At 39.0% G+C, this 8,784-nt stretch overlaps 1 long non-coding RNA gene across 1 annotated transcript; it reads right to left on the reverse strand.

Annotated features, from left to right (window-relative positions):
• Positions 1–339: 339 nt before the first annotated feature.
• Positions 340–4,840, reverse strand: LOC122541042 (uncharacterized). Its single transcript, XR_006309495.2, has 3 exons — positions 4,789–4,840; positions 4,617–4,695; positions 340–1,527 (listed from the first exon to the last, which is right to left on the reverse strand). It is a non-coding gene; the product is annotated as an uncharacterized LOC122541042 (long non-coding RNA).
• Between the last annotated feature and the right edge of the window lie 3,944 nt (positions 4,841–8,784).

Here is an 8,784-nt window from a genome sequence, read left to right on the forward strand (position 1 = left end):
CAGTGGCCTGAGGTGAGAATTGAACCCGGATCTCTGGCGCTGTGAGGCAGCAGTGCTAACCACTGTGCCACCGTGCCGCCCTCTTAAATACCTTCTGGGCAATTAGGAGATAGGCAATAAATATTGGCCGAGCCAGCAATGCCCTCATCCCGTGAACGAATAAAGAAAAAAAATTCTAGTTTGTAGTAAGTTAAGTAATGAGTGAGTGAATGGGATAGAGAATAGCCAGTACCTCTTACCTATACCTAAACCCAATGGGCATGCAACTGTATCAGAGATTATTGCTTTTCGAGACAGAGACAATGACAATGATCATTTATTCAGGATTAATAGATCACATCGAAGTACCATTAAAATACATGGTACCCTGTGCCCCGTGCTGTTCTACACATCGTACCATCAGCAATCAACTCTTCACTATAACCAAATTTCAGAGTAACAGCATGTTGGCATCTATATGATAACAATCCCTCACTCTTCACTGTGCTTAACACTTCTCCAAATACATTTGTGGCAAACATTGAGTATCTTGGTCTGGTGTTAGTCCTTTAATGCAGTAATTATACACTGTCAGTTTAAAAAAAAACAAAATGTGCAGTTCATTATTGGATTTAAAACTCTTAAATTGCTAAGAACAATGTTGAAAGGAGATAGTGAGTTCCTTTGTGTTGAAGGGAAAGAAACACAAGGAAATTGTGATGAGTCTTGACTTCAAGAGAGGAAAGCTGGGAGAATATTTGGAATTTAAACAAAATTAGAGAGGAAAATGCTGAGGAAAACATTAATGGATTTTCATTAAAAAAACAATAACTATTAGAGATTAATAAAAGGAGCTCATAACTAGGAGTGAGTGTTCACCAGATGACAAACTCTCTCTTGTATCTCATCTTGCCCATCATCGCTAAAGCATAACGAGGGCAGAAGTCACACAAATCAATCATAAACCCTCCGTTATGAATGAGAGAAGTTAGAAGAGCCTCAAATGTGTGAACACAATAAAAGTCTTGGACAATTTATTGTCCTTTAAAATTGCTTAGGGTAAGTGAAGTGGTTGGCATGAACAAAGAAACAAAATGTACCTTTAACTTGAACAATAGAATGTTAAAATCATTAAAATGGTAAGAATGTTGACTGAAGCATTAAAGGCAGAGCCAGAGCTAAAAAGTGATAAATTTTGACTTAATTTGCTGATAAGGAATTTGGAATTTCCACCAGGTTCTTTCTTGGAATTCCCAAAGAAATAGTATGGATGGACTTATCAGAGACTTGATGCATCTGAGAACCTCACAGATATTTAGCAATGAGGCACCAGTCAGTATTGAACCATAGAATGGAAAGATTCATGTTCTTTGATGTCCGTGTGCTTTTCAGCAGGAGTCACTGAGCAGCAATCAGGAACTGCTGTTCTATTAGGACATCCCTCTTCTCAGTTCAAGGACTCCAATGCAATTTGACATGTTCACTCTCTCTTCTTCCATCCCAGCTGAGATAGCTTTACATTCCCTCCATTTGTACAACTCACAGTTGCTTGGAAAAAGTAAGAGTTCACACCATTAACAATGGACAAATTGGAAGAAGAGAAACACCACAACTTTTCAATTGCCGTATCTTTCTAGTTGTTTCACACCATTTTGTCATTCACCTCCACAGACAGCAGCTCAATGCTCATTAATTTTATAAAATGCTGGATTTGCACCATAACTCACATTGAGTTTGACGCAGAAAATTACAACTCGCTCCTAAGAACATTGCACCTGTCAAATGAAGTAATGGCAATTCATATGATGTCAAAGAATTTGTCCGGAAAGTAAGCAAATTGACCTGTTGAATCGCATTTCTCCATACAGTAATTCTTTAAATAGATTATTTTAAATTATCACTTTTTTAAAAACTTATCCTTTATCACTGAATCTAATTTTTATTTTCCTCTCATCATTTATCATTTTTCCCTGATTTGATTTTAGAGTATAATTTTTCTCCATTATTCCTGTATATTTCTCAATCTTTAAATCTCATTGATTAAGGACTGTTGGTCCTGTCGTTCATTTAGGTTTCCAATGCTCTGTCAATGTTATCATGTTGCAAGCTTGATCATCATTTTTTGTACAAAGTCACACAAATGGCAATGAAGTGAACAGCTGGTTCATCTGTTTTGTGGAGGAATAAACCTGGATAGATGGAATTCTTCAACTTCTTTCATAGTCATGATTTGGAGATGCCAGTGTTGGATTGGGGTGTACAAAGTTAAAAATGTGTGATTTTTAACTTCTTTCATAGTGGCATATGATCAATCAATAGCGGCTTCTATTTAATTTTTCATCTCAAAGGAATGGCAGCTCTAACAATGCAACACTAGCTTAGCACGACACAGAAGCGCTAGCCTACATTATGCTCTCAAGTTCCCATGAGGTTAGGGTCTATGGATATAGAGAACTTAACTCAATCTTCTGAGTTAAGGTGAGATGGCTACCACTGAACAAAGTTGATACTGAAAAAGACATGACTCAGCTTTTCAATATTCATGCACTGTCATGAAATTGGAAATTGTGTTTTGGAACTTAATTGACTGCTGTGATGAAATGTAAACTCTATTTTCAAAATAAGAAGCAAAGTGCAGTAGTATTTGGATCATTATGAGAAGGTAGATCATCGAGACCCTTCTCAAGAGCAATGAGGGATGGGCAATAAATAGCGACCCAGGCAGTGATGGCCATGTCCCATGATTGAATAAGAAGTTACACTGACCTCAAGTTAGCATCTCCTTGGGATGCCGGTACTTCTGAACTGTGTAAATTGGTGCGGGAACATATTCGCATGCACCACTGAACAGTTAACTTGAAGTTGTCTTGGCAATGGCTTTCACAAGACAAAGCAGAGCATTTAATTTTATTTGAGAAAACTTTCAACCAAAGCTTTTTGCAATATGTGCAGCTCCATGATCATTATTATGCATGAAAGAGTTAAATCCAACAGCAGCAGCATTTTAGCCCACAATCTACCCCCTGGTTTCACCAAAATAGGCTTGAGTCCCAGCAGCAGCTGATACTTGAAACTGTTGTGCTCACATCAATCAGTTTTTGGACTTCACCTTCTTGTGGGAACTTCCAAAAGGAAAATGACACTTGGTCCAATCACACTGTATTTTCTTGACCACAAAACAGTGTGACCATGTATTTTCAGCTGCCTTGGCCCTAATCTTTGGAATTCTCTTCCCAAAAACTTTATGTTGTTCGATCTCTCTATCCTCCTTAAACACACTCTTTTGATCAATATTTCCATTATCTCAGCATGTGGCTGCCTGTTTAATGTTATTTGAAAATGCTTCTATAAAGTACCTTGGAAAGCTTTGCTACATTGTAAGTACGATGAAATGCAAGCTCACATTTGCTTTTCAGTGGAAGGGCTGAAATGCCACAGAAGTGAGAAGTGGATAGAGAAGTTACTAATAAAGAAACTGGCAAGAAAACTGACAGCACTGACAAGAAAATAGGTTTGTCAACTGCTCGCAAACATCATGGTGGCAATGCTGATTTATCAAGACAGCTTCAGTGATACTCATTGCTTTAGACTACATAGACCTATTTAAATTTTAACTATCCTGTCGTAAGTTCACTCAGTTTGTGGATATAAAGGTATGCATATAATTTATCAAAGTTTTGACTGTTTTAGGTAGTTTGAAGAACAAATTCTGAATGGAAGGAAAATCTTTAATAAGGCAGTAAAACATTTTACTTCTTTCTGAACACCAACTAAGTCAGCTTAATGTAGACCTGCAGCTCAAGATTAATGGGAATCGATATGAAGCTGTTGAAATCTCTCCCCCACTGCCCACCACTGTTTCTAAGCATCATGTCCACCTATTCTGTTACTATATATAACTATTTTCTCAACGCCAGCTGATGCTGCATGTTAACATACACAGCATTGCTGAAATCCCAGTTGTTCTGTGTAAACCCTACAGAGAGTCAAAGTCTGTCATTCAATAACATACTGAAGATCTTCATTTTAATTAACCAGTCACAGGTGCAACATTAAAGTTGAATTTCTACTTTGAAATTTTGTTTTAATTTTAAGGTTGAGTTTCATTTATCTATATACAATATAGTACTCTGGATCACCTCTTGTCAAATGATAGTGCATTGTTGCAATATGACATGGTTCTGATTAAAAGGAAAATATTTGTGTTTGAATAGATTAACGTGTTGTCATTCAGCTTTGCATAGTTAACTTGAAATGATTGCGTATATATGGTGTCAGGTGAGAGCAGGATTTGACTTGCTGGGTTGCACCCAATAGCTCAACAGTTTGCTGACACTCATTGCCAAGGCTACCAAGGTAACACAACAGACTGCACCTGTGAAACCTGCACTCTCACAAAGAATCAGCATTGATAGGACATTGAATTCTTTTCCTGGCAAAATGTGACTATGGATTTAGAGATTTAACAAAATCACTGCCGGCATCAGATTAACAGTGTCTGTTTGCTTGAGCTGAGCTCAGCTATCTCAAAATTGGCTGTTCCTACCTACAGGACTGCCTATCAAGAAGACCACAAAGCAAATCATGAGCCATCTGCACTGCTGACAGGTCTGACTGATGTTTCTATTGATACATACCTGTAAGTCAAAATCTATACCTTATGATGGCAATGCTTCAAGGCTTTTGGCATTCACTTGGCTGGTTTGATTCATTGATCTGCGTCAAATAGTAAGGAAGACCTGTTAAACAGGTTTTCATTGCATGCAGTTAAACCATGTGTACTATGAATTTCATAACTTACAAACATACCTGCCTTTCCCTATGGTGGGATTGTCAGACAGATTGAAAAGTGACTTCTCCACAACTTGCACTGACATCAAACAAGCTAACAAACATTATCCCAATGTTTGTACTGCAGCAACGACAATAACACAATAAATAATCTAAATAAAAAGGTGTGGCAGCTGCAATTACGTAGTTACACTCCTATCTTTGAGTTAAAAGTTAATGTTCCATTCCAGTGCTCTGATCATGTAATATAAACTGTCATTCTCAGTGTAATACTGAGGGAGTGCTGCACTGTTGTAGTACTAATGAGATGTTAAACCAAGACCCTACTTGCTTCAAGGGAAAATAAAGGATTCCACGCATTATATTGCAGAAGATCTGGGAAGACATCCCCAGTACCTTGGCCAGCATTTTCTCCTCAAACAATATTTCCTATAACAGAGTGGAGGAGAGCATCATTGTTCCCTAAGTTCTACAACTCCCCTGGTCACAGCATAAACATAAATGCATTACCAACATGGGTCTTTAATATACTTTGTCTATATTAGATTTACAATAAAAAAGTCCATCATTTGGGTAACTTAAAATAAAAAAAATCTGCATTTATTAATTTTGGAATCAGAACTTATTCAGCAAAGATGTAAAGCCGATTAACACAATTTGAAATAGTAAAGTACAATTAACTAGCAGTTATTATACATTTTATACTACTTTCTAACAGGATTGTTATATTTCATTAATAGTCTGAAAATCTAAATAGAGTGAGATTCAACATTTTTCAAAACATAATAGTGCAACCGTTGGAACTTGCAGACTTCCATAATTGATTTTGAGTTCACATTCCGAGAATAGTCTTTTCAATAATTCTTAATAACGGTTAAATCTAGCTAAGTAATTACCTCACTAAGGTCCATCTACCTCAAAAACAAGGCCAGTTAATCTCAGGTGTATTTATGCTCCAACGATAATGATCCACCACAGAGGCAAACAGCTGTTCTACAACATCTTGAACCTGTGATTGGCAGAATCCCCAAATCAGAGCATCTTGATCTTCTGGAAGATTTCAATGCAAACATTGGCTCAAATCATGAGGCAAGGTTCTCCTGCCTCAGACATTGTAGCCTGGGAAAACTCAATGATTGATTGGTTGATTGTTTTATTGTTGTCACATGTACCAAGATACAGTGAAAAGTGTTGTTTTGCCTGTTATACAGGCAGGTCGTACCATACAAACTGCATTGGAGTAGCAGAACAGAATGCAGAATATAGTGTTACAGCCACAGAGAAGATGCAGAGAGAGAGATCAGAATTTACATTTGAGAGGTCCATTCAAAAGTCTGATAATATTAGGGAAGAAGATGTTTTTGAATGTGTTTGTATGTGTATTCAATTTTCTATATTTTCTGCCTGATGGAAGAGAATATAACTGGGATGGGAGGGCTCTTTAATTATGTTGGGTGCTTTCCTGGGGCAGTAGGAAGTACAGATGGAGTAATTGAATGGGAGGCTGGTTTGTGTGATGGACTGGGATGTGTTCACGACTCTCTGTAGTTTCTTGCAGTCTTGGGAAGAGCAGTTGCCAATGCATCCAGACAGGATGCTTTCTATGTTGTGTCTATAAAAATTGGTAAGAGTCCTTGTGGACATGTAGAATTTCCTTAGCTTCCCGAGAAAGTAGAAATGTTATCATGTTTCTTGACTATTGAGTCGACGTGGGTGGACCAGAACAGATTGTTGGTGATCGTCACTCCCAGGAACTTGACACTGTTGACCATCTCCACCTCAGCTTTACTGATACAGACAGGGGTGTGCCCTCCCACTCCGCTTCCTGAAGTCAATGACCAACTCCTTTGTCTTGCTGACTTTGATGGAGAGATTATCATCTTCACACCATGTCCCTAAGCACTCACTCTCTTTCCTGTATTCTGTCTCATCATTGTTTGAGATCTGACCTACAATGGTGGTGTTGTCAGCAAATTTGTAAATGGAGTTGTGGTAGAATTTGGCTGCACAGTCATGAGTGTATAAGGAATATAGTAGGGCGATGAGTATGCAGCCTTGTGGGGTACTGGTATTGACGGTAATGGTGGAAGAGGTGTTATTGCCTATTCTCACAGATTACTGGTCTATGGGTCAGAAGTTGAGGATCCAATTACAGAGAGGGGAGCCAAGACCTAGGTCTTGAAGTTTGGAGAGGAGTTTGTTTTGAATTATGGTGCTGAAGGCAGAGTTGTAGTCAATAAGTAGGAGCCTGATGTAGATATCCTTGTTACACAGATGCCCCAGAGATGAGTGTAGGGCCAGGGAGATGGCATCTGCCATGGCCTGTTGCACCAGTAGGTGAATTGCAAAAAATCAAGGTAATTTGTTAGGCTGGAGTTGATAGGAGACATGCTAAACCTCTCGATAATTATGGAGGTCAGAGCCACTGGGTGGTCGTCATTGAGGCATGCTGCACAATTTTTCTTTGGCACCGGGATGATAGTTGTTTTCTTGCAGAAAGTGGGGATTTCAGGTCATAGTAAGGAAAAGTTAAGGATGTCAGTGAATACTCCCACCAGCTAGTCTGAACAGGTCTGAGTGCATGGCCAGGGACTCCATCTGGCTCAGTCACTTTCAGTGGGTTCATTCTCAAGAAGGCCAATCTATGATCTCCGATGGTGATTGTGGGTATAGATATATACAAGGCTGTTGGGATTGGTGACATCTTTTCACAGGCTTTCTGTTCAAAACCAAAGTAGAATGCATTAAGCTCATCAGGTAGGAGTGCACTGTTACCCATGATTCTGTTTGACTTCACTTTGTAGCCCATGACATCATGTAAGCTCAATGAGAGCGGATTAAGACGACCTGATATCTGTGGCTACCATAAGCTTTGTTTTACACCTTCTTGAACAAACCATGTTACAATGCGTTTTGGACACCCCAAAATCCTGGTATTGGTGAATCTGATCACCACCAGATGTGACTTTCTAAAGACTAGCACTGATAGTGTTGCATATTGCTGCCTGGTATACACTAGTTTTAGGACAAAACATTTGTAACTTTCGCATTCAAAGAAGAAATGGTGTACTTAATGTCAGCTGTACTATCTTCCAGATAGAAAAAAAGACAACAGTACTGTGACTTGATATAAAAAGCACTTTTCAATACTTCCATGGAGCATCAGACTGAAATGAAACATACTTTAATAGATCATTTACAAAATCAGCCTCAATACACGAGAAGCATGAGCAGAATATGCTGGTGAAAGGTTAACCTCATTCAAATGCAACCTATCTTTGAAGCCAAGAGGTCAGCTCTCATTAATTACAAAAGAGATCTTGGATGGTTGAATGCGCCAAGAGCTGCTCAAAGTAAAGTCCAACACACCGGCTAGCAGTGCATCAGTGACTACAAGCTGCCACTTTACCAGAATGTCCAGGTGTCCTTTGACAATGCTAAAGGCATAAATGAGGAGACCACAAAGGTAACAAGTCCATGAGTAAATAAAACTGCTTCATTGAAAACAAAGGAAAAATCAGACATCACCCATTGCAATAAACCTTGGTGAAATGGGTGGAAGGCTATCTCGTGCTCAACACTACTGAGAACAACGTCATTGAGGAAACTTTGGATCAGCCAGGCATTTATGGCGGGGTTGGATATTGAACCCACTGTGGGAGAATTTAACAAAGCTTGCTATGGCAAAGCTCCAAGTGTGGATGTTATACCAGTTGAACCCCTTAAGCACAGGTACTCTGCAGAATCTGCACAAACTTCTCTGTCTCTGTTGGAAAGAGAGGGAAGTGCCCCAGAAAACACATGATGCACAGATTGCAACTCTACAAAAGAACAAGGATGATTGTACCAATTGCAGCAGCAATTGAAGCAGCTCCCTGCTGAGCATTATGGAAATGGCATTTGCCCAAGTTGGTCTCATCAGACTCCAGATGCTGGGTGAACACATCTACTCCAACTCCCAGTGTGGTTTCAGAACTGGAGGTCCCACAATTAACGTCAGCTTCTCAGTTCAGC

The sequence above is a fragment of the Chiloscyllium plagiosum genome, unplaced genomic scaffold, assembly GCF_037043375.1.
Source record: "Chiloscyllium plagiosum isolate Xiang-an unplaced genomic scaffold, Cpla_swu_hap1 HiC_scaffold_39, whole genome shotgun sequence".
In the NCBI taxonomy this organism is placed as follows: Eukaryota; Metazoa; Chordata; class Chondrichthyes; order Orectolobiformes; family Hemiscylliidae; genus Chiloscyllium; species Chiloscyllium plagiosum.